Here is a 19,338-nt window from a genome sequence, read left to right on the forward strand (position 1 = left end):
GGTGGACTTCTTGGAGGAACTTTTGGTGGACTTCATGGAGGAACTTTTGGTGGACTTCTTGGAGGAGCTTTTGGTGGACTTCTTGGAGGAACTTTTGGTGGACTTCTTGGAGGAACTTTTGGTGGACTTCTTGGAGGAACTTTTGGTGGACTTTTTGGAGGAACTTTTGGTGGACTTCTTTGATGAACTTTTGGTGGACTTCTTGGAGGAACTTTTGGTGGACTTCTTGGAGGAGCTTTTGGTGGACTTCTTGGAGGAACTTTTGGTGGACTTCTTGGAGGAGCTTTTGATGGACTTCTTGGTGGAACTTTTGATGGACTTCTTGGAGGAGCTTTTGGTGAACTTCTTGGAGGAACTTTTGGTGGATTTCTTGGAGGAGCTTTTGGTGGACTTCTTGGAGGAGCTTTTGGTGGACTTCTTGGAGGAGCTTTTGGTGGACTTCTTGGAGGAACTTTTGATGGACTTCTTGGAGGAACTTTTGGTGAACTTCTTGAAGGAATTTTTGGTGGACTTCTTGGAGAAGCTTTTGGTGGACTTCTTGGAGGAGCTTTTGGTGGACTTCTTGGAGGAGCTTTTGGTGGACTTCATGGATGAGCTTTTGGAGGACTTCTTGGAGGAACTTTTGGTGGACTTCTTGGAGGAGCTTTTGGTGGACTTCTTGGAGGAGCTTTTGATGGACTTCTTGGAGGAACTTTTGCTGGACTTCTTGGAGGAACTTTTGGTGGACTTCTTGGAGGAACTTTTGGTGGACTTCTTGAAGGAACTTTTGGTGGACTTCTTGGAGGAGCTTTTGGTGGACTTCTTTAAGGAACTTTTGGTGGACTTCTTGGAGAAGCTTTTGATGGACTTCTTGAAGGAACTTTTGGTGGACATCTTGGAGGAACTTTTGATGAACTTCTTGGAGGAACTTTTAGTGGACTTCTTGGAGGAACTTTTGATGGACTTCTTGAAGGAGCTTTTGGTGGACTTCTTGGAGGAACTTTTGCTGGACTTCTTGGAGGAACTTTTGGTGGACTTCTTGGAGGAACTCTTGATGGACTTCTTGGAGGAGCTTCTGGTAGACTTCTTGGAGGAACTTTTGGTGGACTTCTTGGAGGAACTTTTGATGGACTTCTTGGAGGAACTTTTGGTGGACTTCTTGAAGGAGCTTTTGGTGGACTTCTTGGAGGAACTTTTGGTGGACTACTTGAAGGAGCTTTTGATGGACTTCTTGGAGGAACTTTTGGTGGACTTCTTGGAGGAACTTTTGGTGGACATCTTGGAGGAACTTTTGATGGACTTCTTGGAGGAACTTTTGGTGGACTTCTTGAAGGAGCTTTTGGTGGACTTCTTGGAGGAACTTTTGCTGGACTTCTTGGAGGAACTTTTGGTGGACTTATTGAAGGAGCTTTTGGTGGACTTCGTGGAGGAACTTTTGGTGGACTTCTTGGAGGAACTTTTGGTGGACATCTTGGAGGAACCTTCGGTGGACTTCTTGGAGGAACTTTTGGTGGACTTCTTGGAGGAGCTTTTGATGGACTTCTTGGAGGAACTTTTGGTGGACTTCTTGGAGGAACTTTTGGTGGACTTCCTGGAGGAGCTTCTGGTGGACTTCTTGGAGGGACTTTGGTGGACTTCTTGGAGGAACTTTTGGTGGACATCTTGGAGGAACTTTTGGAGGACCTCTTGGAGGAACTTTTAGTGGACTTCTTGGAGGAACTTTTGGTGGACTTCTTGGAGGAGCTTTTGGTGGACTTCTTGGAGGAACTTTTGGTGGACTTCTTGGAGGAACTTTTGGTGGACTTCTTGGAGGAACTTTTGGTGGACTTCTTGGAGGAACTTTTGGTGGACTTCTTGGAGGAGCTTTTGGTGGACTTCTTGGAGGAACTTTTGGTGGACTTCTTGGAGGAACTTTTGGTGGACTTCTTGGAGGAACTTTTGGTGGACTTCTTGGAGGAACTTTTGGTGGACTTCTTGGAGGAGCTTTTGGTGGACTTCTTGGAGGAACTTTTGGTGGACTTCTTGGAGAAGCTTTTGATGGACTTCTTGAAGGAACTTTTGGTGGACTTCTTGGAGGAATTTTGCTGGACTTTTTGGAGGAAATTTTGGTGGACTTCTTGGAGGAACTTTTGATGGACTTCTTGGAGGAACTTTTGGTGGACTTCTTGGAGGAACTTTTGGTGGACTTCTTGGAGGAGCTTTTGGTGGACTTCTTGGAGGAACTTTTGGTGGACTTCTTGGAGGAACTTTTGGTAGACTTTTTGGAGGAAATTTTGGTGGACTTCTTGGAGGAACTTTTGGTGGACTTCTTGGAGGAACTTTTGGTGGACTTCTTGGAGGACCTTCCGGAGGATTTCCTGGAGGAACATCGGGAGAAATTACTGGAAGAACTTCCGGAGGAGCTTCCGAAGGAATTCATGGAGAAACTTTCGAAGGAATTCCTGGATAAACTTCCGAAGGAATTACTAGAGGAATTTAAGAAGGATTTTCTGGAGGAATTTCCGAAGGAATTCCTGGAGGAACTTCCGAAGGAATTTCTGGATGAACTTCTGAAGGAATTCATGGAGGAACTTCCGAAGAATTCCTGAAGGAACTTCCGAAGGAACTCCCGGAGGAACTTCCGAAGGAACTCCTACCTAGAAGGACTTACTTACAGAGGCACTAAAGTAGGATTTTATGATGGAATTCCTTCAGAAATTTCCGGAGGACATAATGGAGGAAGTTCCGGAGGAAAGAAATACGGAGCAATTTCGGTATTGGGCTTCGATTGGGTTCAGGGTGTATGTCTTGTGGCATTGATGCTGATTGAGTTACCAGAACGAAGGAGCGAATCTAACGTCGGATGCGATTGAGGTATCCTGTCAAATGACAGCTCAGACAGAGAGAGACAACTAGAATCCATCGAATCATACTATCTAATGTTAAAAGTTTCTTTAGAATATACACTGTAACTATACTTGTAACGGGCAGGGCTGTTTTCAGGGTTTAAAAGGGAGCTCACGACCTTCACTTATGCGCCAGGTGACCGAGGTCACCGCGAAGGAGCGATTTAACAATTTATAAACTTCCCGTTCCGGCTAGAGACCTCAGGGCGGGTTGTCCGAAATCATACACTGGCGAACCGTTCGTGTGAAACCAACAGACGGAGAATAATTGGAAATAAACAACTAAAATTGCTGCAAAGAACAGAAAAACATTCGATTTGCGTCCACTTCACAACTCAACGTTTCATTCAAACATAGGTTTTAATCAATGAACGCCATCCATTCTCCAATACATTAATTTCTAGGGGTTAGTATCGGGTATCGCTTACTGCGTACGTCACTGTCGAGATGGATGCTGCACAGGTGGTGGGTTTCGTTGCGCGCGATTGTTGCATAATGCTGGTGGGTGGTAGTTTAAATCCCTTGACATACACCATCAGTTCGTTTTGTCACTCGTTTTGTCGACACGTGTCGGTTGGGCCTGCTGACCAAGGTGAGCGCGCTGCCGGATTTCTAGCCCTAGAGTGGGACCTTCGTTTGAAGGTTTACCTTTTAGTTTACTGCAATTCACGCAGTGTTGAGCAGTCTTGGTTAGGTTTTCTCGTACCACCTTCTCACAGACTCTAGTCAATTCTTTCCTGAAACACGACTACTTTTTATCACCAACTCGCTCAACCTTTGCACTAAACTCTAACTTCTCTATGCTAAACCACTGTTCGGGTTTGGGTGCTCACAACTTAGTTCTCCTGACACGTTTTCACTGCTTCGTGGTCGGAATGATATCTGATTACGCAGATGGAATATTCTGGCTATACACATATATTGCCTTTTATTCTACACCCGAGTACCTACATCGGTTGATTTCGCCTTCGGGAACCTTTTTCCGGTGGCCTAAACATGAATGTCATGCATGATTTTGACAGCTCCCTTTGGCGCTCTAGTCGACACGAAAGTCCTTGATTGCTAGGTAGATTGGGGTTAAGTATATCTTTATGTTTTGTAACCTCGTTACATACTCCGGCTCTCAACTAAACAGCATCCCCAATCCTACTCCAAAAACCCCTTTTTTGGGCAGACTAGCGATTAAAGCTACGATCCTTCAAGGTGCGAAGCTCGAGAGGGGACCAACGAACAACAGCAATGATGGGGCACTATTATAAACGAGAGGCACGAGTGCGAACAAATTCAAATCACATGCCAAGAAGAAACCCAATAGTACAAAACCGAAGTCGAATTGGCTCTGCTGTATTTTTGCGATCGGAGATGTTTAAGTGGAAGCATCACATGGCCAAAGCGAACCAGAATTTCGTTAACGAAACAACTTTACAGCATACGGTGGAAACCGCGAACAAAGACAGCATGGATACCATAGCGAGAGAAATGGTTGCGGTACAGATTCCGTACGATTTCGTACGATCGATGTGCATCCCATCCGAAGTCCCCATTTGTTGTCGATCAGTTCTATCTGCGAGAGAGACTATACCTTGCAATTAAGTGAGTGGTGCTGAACGAGGCCTAGTAAGTTGGTCGTTTCCGGTGAGGAAGAAGACGGCCTATATCGATTGAATCAGCCGCAGCGGGCATTGAAAGATGGACCACCTAAACGATTCAAGCTTGAAACAGCTCAAGAACATGTCCGATGGCGTGGATTTTCATGGTGAGAAGGTCAACGATTGTACAGTCAATCTGGAGAGAAAAAATCACCCGATACCCCTTTTCGCCTGATGCCGTTTGGCATAATTCGTATTGTTGACGGGCTAAGACTGGCTCCAGAGATGCATCCTGAACAGAACATGAGCCAAGAGCGTTCCTTGGTGTTCTTAGATTTGAACTCTGAACATACACTGAGAAAAAAAATTATAGTAGAAACTACCATTTTAGAGGTAATATTGAGAACAGTAAAGACGTTTTTCAACCGAAGTGCCAGTGTAAAATTGAAAATAATATCAATCAGATTGACTACATTTATGGTATAATTAAACGATTTGCCTCTTCGGTTGAAAAACGTCGGTACTGTTCTTAATTTTACCACAAAGTTGTAATTTCTAATACAAAGTTTTTTTCAGTGTAGTTCAGTGTGCACATACGAGTATGCTTGATTTCTATCGGTTAGATGACCACGCGTTCCATTACTAGACAAAAAATGTGTAACATGCCGTCGCTTAAATTTGTTTTCCTAGAATACAAGTTTCTATGTTATGTCAGCGCACAGTGTACTGTGTTCAAAACCTTTTGAACACGAACACGCGTTTTCGTGTACAGAATGCATCTCTGTTTGGCTCCTCTGCTTTTTGTTCGCTCAAACACGGCTTTGGCATCTCTTCGTTGCTCCAGGTCTCATCGGTGATCCATTGTTTTCTTTGGGTGCGCTGTTCGCCCAGATTATTATCGCTGTTGGCGATGAAGGCATTTATGTTGGTGGTCCATTGGTTTTCCACGCTGCCACCTTCCGGAATATCTGCAGCATGTGTCGTTGTGTAGTTCTTTAACGAAGGACCGTTCCACCGTGGCATCTTCCAGTCGGCGTGTGTTGAACGTGAACCGTCATCCAACTTTACCCTACCGCAATGCGCTGGCGTATTTCGCTGATGAGGAGGTGATGATCAGACACGATATTAGTACTACGTTATTCCGTACATCAAGAAGGTTCCCATTTTCTACTGACGCAAATGTGGTTGATTCCATTTTCTGTAAAGCCGTCACGCGACTAGGACAACACCAGGACAACACGGTCGCATTGATAGGGCCTGCTTGCGGATACATGCAGCCCCATGTCAAACCCCCTACATCCTAGTCAGTCCCCACAGGACGTACCCTCTCACTCTAGCTGATGTCAGAAGGACAACAGGTGGAATTGAGGCACACATTCCTGAAAGGAACTATCGGCTCAGCTTCATATGTAAATATTATTCGTCTGACAACAGCCAGTGCGATGGCCTTGAAAGTTATGTTAGCGAAACAAAAAGTATAAAATTAGATTGTCAAACAGAAACTTTCTATATGGTATGAGATTTGTCCGGTTGGGTTACTTTCTTCTTGAACATCTCTATTTTCTATTAATTTGCGTTACTTGTTTACATTTTGTAGATTTTCATCTACCATTCCTTCGTGAGCTCTCCGTGAATATTCCAAACAAAGGTGCCCGCCAGAGTAAACACAATGTGCGATGCAACGCAACGCGACTCACGTAAAAGAATAACGATTATTATCAATAAACTGTCAAATTGCACTGTCGCGACGGATCGCGCAGTCGCGTCTACTCTGGTTTCACGCAGAGTTTGCAACTCAATGAACTCCGTTAACTTGGTGTTCCGAAGGCTGTTGTCTCATTTTTTGCTGCTGCACTCAGCTTTTCATCGAAATATGTTTTTTCGTCATTCAACGAGTTAGTACTATCCCATTCAATTCCTCCACTTGATGGTAACTTTACAGATACGTGTTTCGATCTGAACATTAAGGCCATCTTAAGTGTCTTGTTCTCGTACATGACTCCACTCGACAGAAGTTCAAAATCGTACCATTTGTTGAACTAAGCGTAATGTTCATTCCATTATCCTAATTCGTTCGCTACTGAAATATTCAAGCTGCTCCCGAATCTCAAATAATTCACGAATGCGCCGCTACCCAATTCCCCCTCTTCGGAATATTCTCCCTCAGCACCTCTACGTGAGGCGCGATCCAAAATTGGCTACTTTTAGGAAAACACTTACCACCATCATCCAAGCGAGCAATACACTCCCGTTACATATTCATTGCCAGAAGCGGAGGCAGCCGCAGCACCTGCAGCATCTCGCATTGATCGAATTTCAGGTCATCGATTTTTCATATGTGCTGCTGCTGCTGCTGCTGCATGCTGCACGTAGCAAATAGCTCAGCAGCTTCTCACACTAATCCGTTCATCGAACTTTTGCCGTTTCTCTGCTCGTTCGGACGACACCACCGCCGACTGTGCCGACACCACCAGACTTCCCTTCTTTTACTGTCCTACCTTCACTTGCTGCCCAAAAGCCAATTTTCATCGATTCTCCGACCAGCGGAGTACACCAACTTACATAAATTGCGACTGCCCGTCTCCGCTCGGGATGCAGACCAATTTCTAATAAGAACGCCTCGAATCGATTTCAAGGCCACCGCCACCGCGTAAACGCCACTTGAGCAGGAAAAATGCGTAAAACCCGACTTCACTGCCAAAATTTGCTATTTTTATTCCGGAATTGCCAGACAGACAAAACTCTGCTGCTGCTGCTGCTCAGTGCAGCGTATCGATATCAATCTCTGGAAAATATCACACAGCAAAATGGGAAGGGGGCGGCTGCCATGGCCGGATTTGAGTAAAGCTGACGAGCGAAGCGAATCGATAAACTTTTTTAGACTTTTTCACAAAGATTCTCCTACGGGAATTCTCCTCCTGGCCGAAACCCATCAAACCCCAACCCTTATTTTCCGTCCCGAAAATCGAAACTTGGCCATCTTTTCATGCACCACCATTTGGATGCTCTACTCACTTTTCACAGTTGTTTTGTGCAAACGCCACGTTCCACCAAGTGCCACAATTTTTCAACCACATCGGGACCACGGTTCCGAGACTTTCCAACGCGAAAACACTTATTTTACAGCCCGAATACTGAATTCGTCCCAACACTTTGTCACTTTTTATTCGTTCGAATCGTTCGTCCAAACAATCAGCAAATTACACTGCAAAGTTCTTCACTTTTTCGATGGAAATTTCACCAGAGAAAATCCTTTCTGTCAAAACACAAGAAAACGCAAGAAACTTTTTACGCACGCACAAACCGTTCCGCTGTCTTTCTGCTGCTGACTGATCTGATATTCTTCTGGTCTTTCTTTGCTTCGTGTTCTTCGCGTAAGCGCACACAAACACACACAAGCACGGGCAAAAAGTCCATTTTTGACGTTTTGCTTTTCCAGTCATTTTCGTCATTGAGGTCCACGATGATGATGACTGACGGAAATAAGGACACAACGGGACCGAGTCGCGTCAAAATCCAAGCAAATGAATGTAGTAGAAATGTCCGATACCGTTACGATATATCGAGTATCGATATTTTCACTTTGCTCTACTTTTTCCATTCTTGGTAACTGTCAATCTACAAGAAAGGGCACAGACTAGAGTGTGCCAATTACAGAGGGATCACCCTTCTGAACAACTTGCAGACTCACCATCAGTTCATTGATTTCAAAGCAGCGTACGATTCAGTGAAAAGCAATGAGCTGTGGCAGATAATGTCCCAACATGGTTTTCCGGCGAAACTAATTAGACTGATATTTGCAACGCTGGATGGCTCGAAATCAAGTATTCGGATTGCAGACGAAGTGTCACCCGCGTTTGTGACCTTAGACTGATTGAAGCAGGGTGATGCACTTTAGAATTTATTGTTCAACATTGCACTCGAAGGCGCTATTAAGAGATTTGGCTTGCAGAGGAACGGCACTATCATCACACGGTCGCATATGCTCCTGGGCTTTGCGGACGACATCGACCTTATTGGAATCGATCGCAGAGCAGGGGCCTCATTGCGCATCTTCTTTCAACAGCTCTTTTGTATGATAGTTTGCATGGTTTGCTCGTTTCGAGTCGAGGTGCGCAATGCCACCCCAGTAGTGGAGGCTTTTGTCCCACTGAAGAAGGAGACGGCGAGGATAGGCTTAACCATTAACTTTACCAAGACAAAGTACATGGTGGCAGGCCTAGCGGTGTTGGTGCTGAGGTAGTGCTTGATGGGATGTGTTTGAAGCTGTTGAAGAACTTGTTTACCTTGGAACGCTTGTGACATGTGACAATAACGTTTCCCGTGAAGTGAAAAGACGTATTGCTGCTGCGAATAGGGCCTTTTACGGATTACGTAACCAGCTTAGGCCCCGCAACATGCAGACGGAAACGAAATTTGCTCTATACAAAACTCTGATTCTACCAGTGGTCCTTTTTGGACATGAAGCATAGACGTTAAAAGAGGCGAACCGGAGAGCTTTCAGGGTTTTCTAGCGAAAAGTGCTGCCTACAATACTCCGTGGGAAACTAGAAAATGGTGTGTGGCGCTGACGCATGACTCATAAGCTGTATCAAGTATACAAATCCCGAAAACACCGCATATGTAAAAATGCAAGGGGAACAAATCCGCGGACCAAATTCCCGAGGTGTGAGGCTACCTTTATCCGCATGAAAAATTACTTTGAAAATAACAAACAATAAAAATAGCAAGAATGTGATGCGTGCAATAATGCTTCTTTTTTTTTTGCTCGTGCTTTTATCCAGTTTTCCGCGAGCAGAAATGGCCGCCAGCTTGCTTTTTTGACGTTTGTGGAGGTCAACTGCACCCGTCGTTCCGAGCATTTTGATGAATGTGGTAAATGAGGAGGCTTGAATTAACTTCATCAGCACCTTCTTATATGCCGCATTGGTCAGAATGCTCGGAGCGGTGGGAGCAGTTGGCCACCACTGACGTCAAATCAGAGACTAACCCACAGACAAGGAAGCTGGCGCCGTCATTACCCCTCGCGGAAAAGTGGATATTTTCAAGCGTATCGATATATCGGAATGCCAATGTTTCAGGGCCGATATTTTTTGACATGGATATTTTGGCAATCAAAACATCCATCCAGCAGTATCGATTTTTTTTTTCGAAAAACCTCCATTCCTAGAATGTAGATCAAATTAAAAAGCGCCTGCCTTGTTGAACAAAAATTGCGTCAATATGCCGAATCTTTTAATGCACATATGGCACTTCAGCGGAAATAAAATTGAAAGCCGACTGGTTTGATTCGAGGTCTCATGATTTGTGTAAACATGATTGCTTCAATTCCATTCATAATTCATGATTGCTTCGATGCACGCGATTTTAATGTGTGCACAACGCTTCCCCACTCCTCAATTATTATTGTGCATTTACTGCATTTAGACATTTAAGCCCCAAATGCAATACAACGGAACGGCGACGGAAACGGAAAATTTGACAGTTAGCCCATATATTTTCTGTCAAATTTGCCGTTTCCGTCGCCGTTCCGTTGTATTGCATTCGGGGCTTAACGCTGACGACTGGCAGCTAGGCCCACTTCAGACGAGATTCTTAAAAAAAAAATGACATTGTTGTTTCATAAGAGCAAAAATCGCAAACGTAAACATGTGACCGCCACGAAATATGTAAGGAAGTGAGAATAAATAGCTCAGCCGTTTTTCAACAAATTCTGAAGATTTTGGTATTAGTCGATCAGTAAACTCTCTAAAATTTCAAACAACTATTGTAAACAATTGATTTAAAGCAGAGGCGCCTCGTCTATACGTTCTACCTGTTCCTGGAACAGGTAACCATTTTTAGTCAGAAATAGGAAACGTAATGTATTTACAATTATTTTCTTAGCAATTAACTTTTGGGGCAAATAATTACTCAGTGAAATTTTTTAAACAATTTCAAACAAAATAGTTATGGGGATTTCGTACGGAGTTCTAAAAGTTTTCCGATCGATATCGTTTTGGAATTCCGAGCGGAGTCATTTATGCTTCTGAACGGGATTTCCTTTGGGTTCCAAACAGAATCCTTTTAGAATTCCAAACGGAATTCCTTTCGGAAACCTAAAAAGATGCCTAGAAGATATCCGTTCGTACGGATTGCCGTGCAGAATTATGTGAACTTCCGAAAGTAATCGTTCTGGGTTTACTAACTGTTCGCTCGTACCAATATGTTCAGGCCTCACTGTAGATTTGATTGTCTTTGTATGAAGAAATTTGTATTAATTATCCGTACTGTACTGACGTCTGGACGAAACCAAAAGTGTAAGTGCTTGTCCGTTGTTATATTTGTAATTAATTATTGTTAATAAATGTTTACAGTTTCGTGTGTCTGGCGGAACGCAACACTGGAAAACACGTTTCTGTCCAACGTCCGAAAACGAACGTGGCGGGATGAATTCCCGTCGTAACACTAACGAAATCCCTTCGAAATTAGTTTGGGCTTTCGAAGTCTTTCAAACGGAATTCTGATGGGATCTTGAACAAAGTTATTCTAGAATTCTGAATAAAAAACTTTTGGTCTTCCGAACGGAATCCTTTTGAACTTTCGTAAGAAATATTTTCGGACTTCCGATTAGAGCGTTCTGGGCTTCTAAACGGAATCTTTATCAGCTTCTGTACAATGAATCGGTTAGAATATTTATGGGATTTTCTACCAAAGCCCTAAAAGGATTATTCGGAAGCGCAAAATGGATCCATTCGAAAACCCAGAAGAGTTCCTTCCGAAGGCCAAAAACAAACTCCGTTCAGAAAACCAAAAAACCTCGGTTCATAAACCCAAAACAAATCTTTTCTCTGGGTTTCCGAACGAAATTATTTTGGATTGTAGAAAGCTTTCTATTATATTTCTGAACGGAATATTGTTGGGCTGAACGAAATTATTTGGGACTTTCGGAAGGAGTACTTTTGCAATTCCGAGTGGAGCCATCTGGGCTTCGGAATGGATTTTTTCTGTTTCTGTACAAGGGATATCCTTTTGGGAATCGGAAGTCAAAAGGATTTTGCTGAGTTTTTTTAGAACTCACAAGAAGTTTCGCTCGGAAGCCCAACGAAGTTCGAAAGACCAGAGGTTATCCTTTGTTAACACAAAAAATTTCCGTTCCGTTCTATGGGATTCCAAATAGATTTATTTTTTCTTCCCAACGGATTTTCAGTTAGAAAATTGCGTGAATATTATCAATTTATGCCAACGTAACCACATACATATTGTCAAGAACATTATTTAGAGCTTTTTAGAATAGCTTACTCCATTACTATTAAAATGAAATGAAGCATCGGTTTCGATACAGTTCTTGTTTTGTTTTCTCAAGAGTACATGACACGGCCCCGCTATTTAAACCCTTCACAGAGAGCAATCTCATTATAGGTGCGCCCCTTATCGAATCTTCCTTGAGAAAACAGAACAGTAATACTGTTAATTGGCCATGCATCGGAGCCCTAGGAACTTTTGGTTACTTGGGTTGATTCTAGAATATCTTCAGTGAAGCTACAAACCCGGGATTTAGCTCTATTTACAAGACCATTTCAATCTAGAGAAGTTGTTTACTAGAATTTTCGTGTGTTCCTCGAACTACCATTGTTTACCAGTTCATGAAGAGTTAGTACATCCATAGAACCCTAACTCGAACTTTTTCCAGCAGTTAGTTCAGCCTAAATCGATGGGTCCTGGTTTTATAACTAATTGCTAGAAAAACTGTTTCCGCTGCATATAATTTAGTCTCAAACAAGAGGAATTTGAGTCTTTCAACCATGTGCAGGGTAAAATTATTTTGTTATAATTCTAAAACTACAATTGGTAGCGAGGACTAAATACGACAAATCCTTGAAATACCACAACTTATTGCCCTAGCTAGAAAAATGAAATTAAGCTAGGGCTCGGTTTGGTAGATCTTACACCGTAAAACACTACTACGTAAAAGTGATCTACCAGCTAATGCTTTATCCCGAGTAATCAAAATCAATCAACATAGAGAAAAAGGTATAATTTTAGCTAAATTTGAAAAACTAAATAACTGAAAAACATTTCAGCTTCTAGATGTGACTCATTGGTCGTCACAATCTGGGGTCGCATCAAATGATGGTAGGTACTAATAATGGTTAATAACATTTCTTTCATAACAATAAAATATGTAAACTCTCACAAAATGTTGATGAATCCTGTGCACCCTGAATGGTGAAAAGAGCCGAATTGAAAAATCTGTATTCTGAGCAATATCCAGTTATCGCCAACTGTTAGCAAGCTAGATTTCGGACGAGTGCATCTTAAGTGCATCTTAATTTGGAACATTTTTGGAACAAAAGATATTAAAAAGCTTTTTATTGTTTTGTAAATCCTTTATATTTAAATTGTTTTTTTTTTCTAATATTTGAATAAGTTATACAAGAAAAGGTTGTAATATTAGAATAATTGCAACTTTCATTCGAAACCACTCGGCTTAATGCATATTTTTTACCATGAAGGTAGAACAGGTGTACCAAAAGTCTGCATTTGTACCAAAAATGCATTTAATTATTGAAAAATTTAATTTCACCAAGAAATGGAAACTTAAGCAAATTTCCTACATTTCGGCTATTGGCCATCTGACATGAACGATGCACAGAATGTTGATGATCAAATTCCGCATCCACTACAGCACTATACGTTATTCTACGTTTAATTCGCGGTCGATTCTTCGATACAACCTTCTAGTTTTTTAAAGGCTGATATTTCAATTTAAATTATTGGATTTTAGCGAAATGTTTAGTTTAGTTTTAAACTAAACTTAATTTTTATTGGGAATAATCGCATGAAATATTGAAAAAATAATAATTTTAATTATACTATATTATAAATTATGCAATATCAAGCATAATTTTTCATAACGACGTATGTAACAATTATGAGGATTCGAGAAATCCTTTGCAGAAAGTTGGCAAAACTTTTTCTAAAACTGTTTTAAAACTAAATCTTTTTTCAATACTTTTTTCCGCTGGCATGCATCATTACATGACACGCAATGAGCGTGCTTCACATCATAGCTCAGTTCATTCAAATTCACTGTGAAAAACGATTAAATTATACATACACCGGTATGCTGCACAGACGTCGGTGTACATTGGTCGGTTTTCCATAGTGCACGATTGGCGCAACTGCAGTTTTGTTTTGTTTTGCTTTTTTTGTTACATAGGTCGCTCTTAGTTTCCATACGTTAAAGCGACGTATGTAACAGTGAGACTTCAAAAATAGAAATTTTTACATACGTCGATTCGTAAAAAGATTGAATTAAAGAATTTTAAGATCTAAAATCAGTAAAATCGATGCGTATTATATAAAGCCGCGTGTGATTGTCATGTTGTATTAAAAACCTCGTTTTGTTTACTTTTGTTACATACGTCCTTATGAAAAATTATGCTTGATATATTGTAATAAAAATAATTATTTTTTAAATGAAAATATAGAAAAGCAATGGGTGTAATATATTCCCATGAAAATTTTAAATCCTATCTTTTCCCACTATGCGCACTTTACTGGCCACACTGCATTCAATTCGTTTTATGTCGAACGGGTTAAAAAAACGCACGAAACGGTGAAAATTCTGATGCAGCTCGCGGGCCGCAGCAAGTGCAGAGAAAAATAACAATAATAAGAAGACACTTACGTTTACGTTCTCATCGATGATTTTCCACAATTTGCACATTTTCGAACAGATATATTTCGCACGGAATTGATACGGAATCCTTTCACCGGACCTTTCACTACCGGTTTGATAAACAATTGCACCGAATCGCCGAGATAAAGTTCGATTTTCCAACCGGTGTTATTTTCACTTTAGCGAGACGATTTTTCACACTTGACGAATCCGCAACGAACGAAACATTAGAAAAATTTACGCACACGCACGTATCCGTATCACGCAAGGAAACCATGGGCGTTTGATGCAGAAGGGATGGCGGCGGCTGATTATAATAAAAGGTGCGCGTCTTGGCTTCGAAAAATGCGATTTTTTCACATATAACGTTTGGTAAAGGCGTAAAATTAAATATAAACCTAAAAATTGATTTTTTTTATATAATTTGTAATTTGTTTATTTTATTGGACACGAGTGTAACACTTTGTATTATAGGTCAATCTCCAGCAAACAAAACGTGAGTCGTGAGCCATTCGTGAGCTGAAAATTGAAAAAAAAGAAACAAACGTTTGATCGAAGCGTTTGAACCTTGTTGATATTGTTTTTGCCTTTCTCGTACAACAAAGTTGTACCGAAAGGCTATCATTTCACTCCAAATTCGAACTTTTGATAGAAGTCCTGGACACCCATAGTGTTATATACCATTCGACTCAGCTCGATGAGCTGAACAAATGTCTGTCTGTCCGTGTGTGCGTGTGTGTGTGTATGTGTGTGCGTGTGTGTGTGCACAAAATGCCATAAAAAACATTAGCCAAATTTTCACATAGAAACTCTTAACTGATTTTCTTGCAACAAGTTGCATCCGACAGAGACTAAAACGCTGTTGATCACTATTGAATTTCATAATAATTGCAAATTGCAAAAAATAGATAATATTAAAATAGTGATGAGACATAGTCACATAGAACAATAATGTGTTATGAAAAATGAATATTTTTACAGTTTATCCGTGACTTGCTCCCATTAAGCGTTTCATCGTACTATAAAGATGCTCGTGTTGCACGCATTTAGGCGTAAGTATGCTCTTCGTTCAGTTTCATAGTACCATGAAATTGTCCGAAAGTCAAAATTCGAACATAGGAAATTCGAGAAACTTTTGGCAGCGCCATCTGTCGTCTACTAGTGTAAACTTTCTATCATAACATTAGACGGTGTAACTGTTTTGCCTTTCTTGTACATCATCGAGGTGTAAGCGTAAAGGCTACATTTATTACCTTTTTACGCGAGAAAGGCGCCATCACAGCTAGGTTTTTTTTTTTTATTGTCTTTATTAATGAGGTTTTCGGCTCCGCTAGGTTGATTAATCTGGGTTTTATTATTTCTCCACCGATGATAGTACTTGCGAGAAAAAACATGTCGTCGCGTCGGCGAAATCGTTCTCTTTTTTAAATTAAGTTCTCTTGTACAAACAGTCGCGACTTGTGTCGAAAAAGTATGTTCATACGCGAGTTCAATGCGTGTCGATAAAAATAATTAGCTCGGAATAGTCGGCTTCGTGGCCGCGACTTGCAAAAAAAGACTGGCAATCGTCGTCGTTGAAAAGTACTTTTCTAGCAACCCTATAACCAGAGACCGGTGGAGTGGAAAACTGTCGAAATGGCAACGTATAAAAAAACATGAAATCGTTAAAATAATACTGGCAGCACTTGAACTTTTAGCTTGCTTCTTATGGATGCAAAATGTAAACAAGTCGAATTGGAACCGCTTTTGACGGTTTGATTGGAAACAAGATGGCGATCTTCGCCGATCTCTTATTCTAGTATTTCTAGTTTTTTCCTGGGAGGGAGCTCTCGATACTACACATCAAATTAAGTATATACTGTCGTCATGCAACAAGTAAATTTTCAACAAGAAAAAACAATCAACGTACTCGCCACATGAAATGACTAAATTCTGTTTTGCGTGTTATTGTTGTTATATTGCCTTCAAAAATTTGCTTGCCGAAGTTTCGTTTTCGGCTCACACTGACAGCTAGATTTCGGCTCGGCTTGACACACACATTTTTCGTATCTGTTTCTCCCTCCCACACACTTAAAATAAATCGCCGAATTCGGTAAAATTTTACCGAAATCTCAACAGCAGAACCGTTCGGTAAATACCCAAGTAACACCAAGCATTACAATATTGCACATATATCAATCACAAATCGGCATCCTAAATGCTAACTGCATTAGATCAGTTTTAATGATGTGAAGTGGCGTTTATTTATCAACTGTCAGACAACGATACTCTAGATCAGCATTACGAATGCAGCGATGCATTACTGATGCTTTATTTCAACATGTCAATGTAATGAACCATTAATTCGGTCTTATAGGTAATTGCCCTTTTCCACTTTAAGTAAACTTTTGGGGTTGTGTTTTTACACGCATATATAGCTTCATGGTTACTTGGGTAATTCAACTGATTTTCGGTGATTTTGACAGATGAGCAATGGAAAAAATTACAAAAAATCTGTAAAATAAATTACCGAACAGTTCTGCTGTTGAGTTTCGGTAAAATTTACCGAATACGGTGAAATGAGTTAAGTGTGCAGCTTTTTTTTCCAGTCTCGTTCCACTTTCGCTTCAACTTCAAAGAACCAGCGAATCAGCCCACTTTAACACCCAGGAACGGTCAACTAAAAATTAAAGAAAATCGCTCCCATCAGTGTTGGTAAAATCACTCATAAATCTCAATCAACGAGCGCTCCCGTGCGAACGAAATCGTCTGCGATTTTAAAGGAATGCATCACGCTTGAGTTTTTCATGCTAAAACGCATCATTTCACTCATTTGCCAAAAAATCATTTTGGTTAAAAACGCATTTGAAATCAATTTTGGGGCAATTTATTGTTTATACATAAAAGAGTGTAAATAATTTGATGCGACAAACGTTAAATCACTGTTTTTAACGAAGGAGAACAAAAGAAAACTTACGATGATTCAAATGGATGATTCAACCCATCCATTAGTTTTTAGGTGCTGAGTTGGGTGCGTATCAACTCACGCTTGATTTGAATCATCCATGAGTTTTGAGATTTTGAGTTTTTACCAACACTGGCTCCCATAACAAGGTTGTATCAGAGACACGACCGCAAAATCAATGTAGAATTACGTATTATGCAACGTACACACCAGTCAAGCAGTTTGACGAACATTGACTCCGCGCCCAAGAAAACGCTTCGGTTGCTGCTTTGTTTGAACGTGTGTGAAGTTGTTCGAATAACCATTTAACAGTTGGTGGCTCGGTTGGAAAAAATTAAAACGGTTTGATTTTGGTTTGAGTTGACGGGGGTGGAGTCAAGGTTCGCCGAACATGTTTGAGCATTTGTTGTGAAGTTGCACAAACCCCTATATATTTTTTGAAGGTTGGTACGCAAGTTGGCACTTCGGTCATTCGTGTGTGATATTGTTGGTCGAATAAATTGATTGTTCGTGCCGCTGTTGGTAAAACTTGATGGATGTTTGAATAAACGAGAGGTGGAGTCAATGCTGATCAAACTGCCTTACCGTGTGTACGTTCCGTTAGAGTGCATATTGTATTCTCAGAGCAATCTAATTGAAACGACTTGTTTGTTTCACGTGTGACTAATAACTGAATAATTTTATTTAAAACAAAGTCATGGCTTACTTAGATCCTAACACTCCTCCTTAAGCTACGACTCCTATGGCTTCACGATTTGCTTCAAATTTCAAACGAGGTAATGGTTTTGTGAGGCCATCGGCGAGTTGGTTTTCTGATGATATATAATTAACTTTAACAACTTCTCTTTCTAGCGCATCCCGTATGTACACACAAAAAAAAATCGTTGGTAAAATTAAAAGAATCGTTGGTGAAATTAAGAAAATGAGTTAGTGATTTTCAGTAGAAAGTATAAGACTGTTAAATTTACCAATGCAAAAAACGTTACTTTGGCAAAACCCAACTGTTATTTAAAATAAAAGTTTTCCTCTCAAATCCAAATGTGTTTTATCTATTATTTCAACAAGTTATGCTCTCAAAACAACAAGATGGGAATGTTCATTTTAAGTGTGTTTGGTAAAATACAATTGTAAAATTATCAAATGAAATTATTTCGTATCCGGTTATGTGTGTTTGAAATTCTTTATTTTTATTTTCCTTATTGAGATTTATTTACATGGGACTTCCCCTATTGCTCTCATACCACTCATTTTGCGATTGATACCGCTCCGGAAGCATCGTTGACATGTTACATCATGTGGATTATCGAGCTACTACGCCACCAGGACTACGATCTTTCCCACGACGCCAAGTTCGCTGCCACCTTCGCCGATTCATCGAAGAAAGCATCATCATCCTTATGGGGATCGTAGTTGTGATGCTGAATTAGTTCGATTATGCCGTTCTGTGTCGTATTGGGCATCTTCAGTTCCACGGGGAAGTCATCGGGATGTCGGGAATATAAACAGCGGCTTGACGAAGTGCAGTACTAAAAATTAGATAACATGCTTTATTAAATTACTTCTTCCTTATAAAAAACTGTCTAAGTAAATACCTGTTCAAGTGAAAAGAAAATGTTTCTTGCCGCTAGCACTTGCTTCATTTTTCCTCCAACTGTAACTGATGGATGGTCGTGGGCTGCCAGTTACATTGTTTCTGCCCGTCAGTGCGGCCAAAAAAGTGAAATTGCGAAGCCAGTTTGACCATTTTTTCTATTTTGATCTAAGAGTTTCATTGTCAGTATCAGAACTCTATACTGAAAGAAAAACTTTCAAATCTATCAATTTAGCATTTGAGTGGAAAGGTTCAGCTCTTAAAAATACCAAATTTCCCTTACTTTTAGAATGAAATTAGATAAATGTTGGAATCCCAACTTTTTTTTTCTCTGTGTAGTGGTGGCGTATGTCGATATGCTTGGTCCGAGGATTGTAGCCGCCGTTCTTCGCGATCGCAATAGCGCTTTGATTATCGCAGTGTATAGTAATTGCACAACTAGGCGCAAATTGTGCGGTTAACCCTTGCCACCACGACGCTTCTTGAACAGCAGCGGACAGAGCCATATATTCTGCTTCGCATGTCGATAAGGCAATTGTTGGTTGGCGCTTACAGCACCACGAGATAGCTGCTCCTTGCAGCGTAAAAATGTAGCCGCTGGTGGACTTCCTGTCATCTACATCGGCTGCCCAATCTGCGTCGCTGTAGCCATTTATGTCATTTCCGCCATCATTGCGATACACGAG

General features: G+C 40.9%; 1 protein-coding gene across 2 annotated transcripts in view; it reads right to left on the bottom strand.

Moving 5' to 3' along the window:
* Positions 1-14,352, bottom strand: part of LOC134207871 (uncharacterized) — a 54,238-nt gene extending 39,886 nt beyond the window's left edge. The window contains exon 1 of one of the 2 annotated variants that reach the window (XM_062683847.1): positions 14,127-14,352. The gene's annotated coding sequence lies outside the window, so the exon portion shown is untranslated. Of the gene's footprint in view, positions 1-7,468; positions 7,788-14,126 lie in introns of those variants that run through there. The other variant, XM_062683848.1, reaches the window with a different exon arrangement.
* Positions 14,353-19,338: the final 4,986 nt, after the last annotated feature.

Source organism: Armigeres subalbatus, chromosome 1 (assembly GCF_024139115.2).
Source record: "Armigeres subalbatus isolate Guangzhou_Male chromosome 1, GZ_Asu_2, whole genome shotgun sequence".
Classification (NCBI taxonomy): Eukaryota; Metazoa; Arthropoda; class Insecta; order Diptera; family Culicidae; genus Armigeres; species Armigeres subalbatus.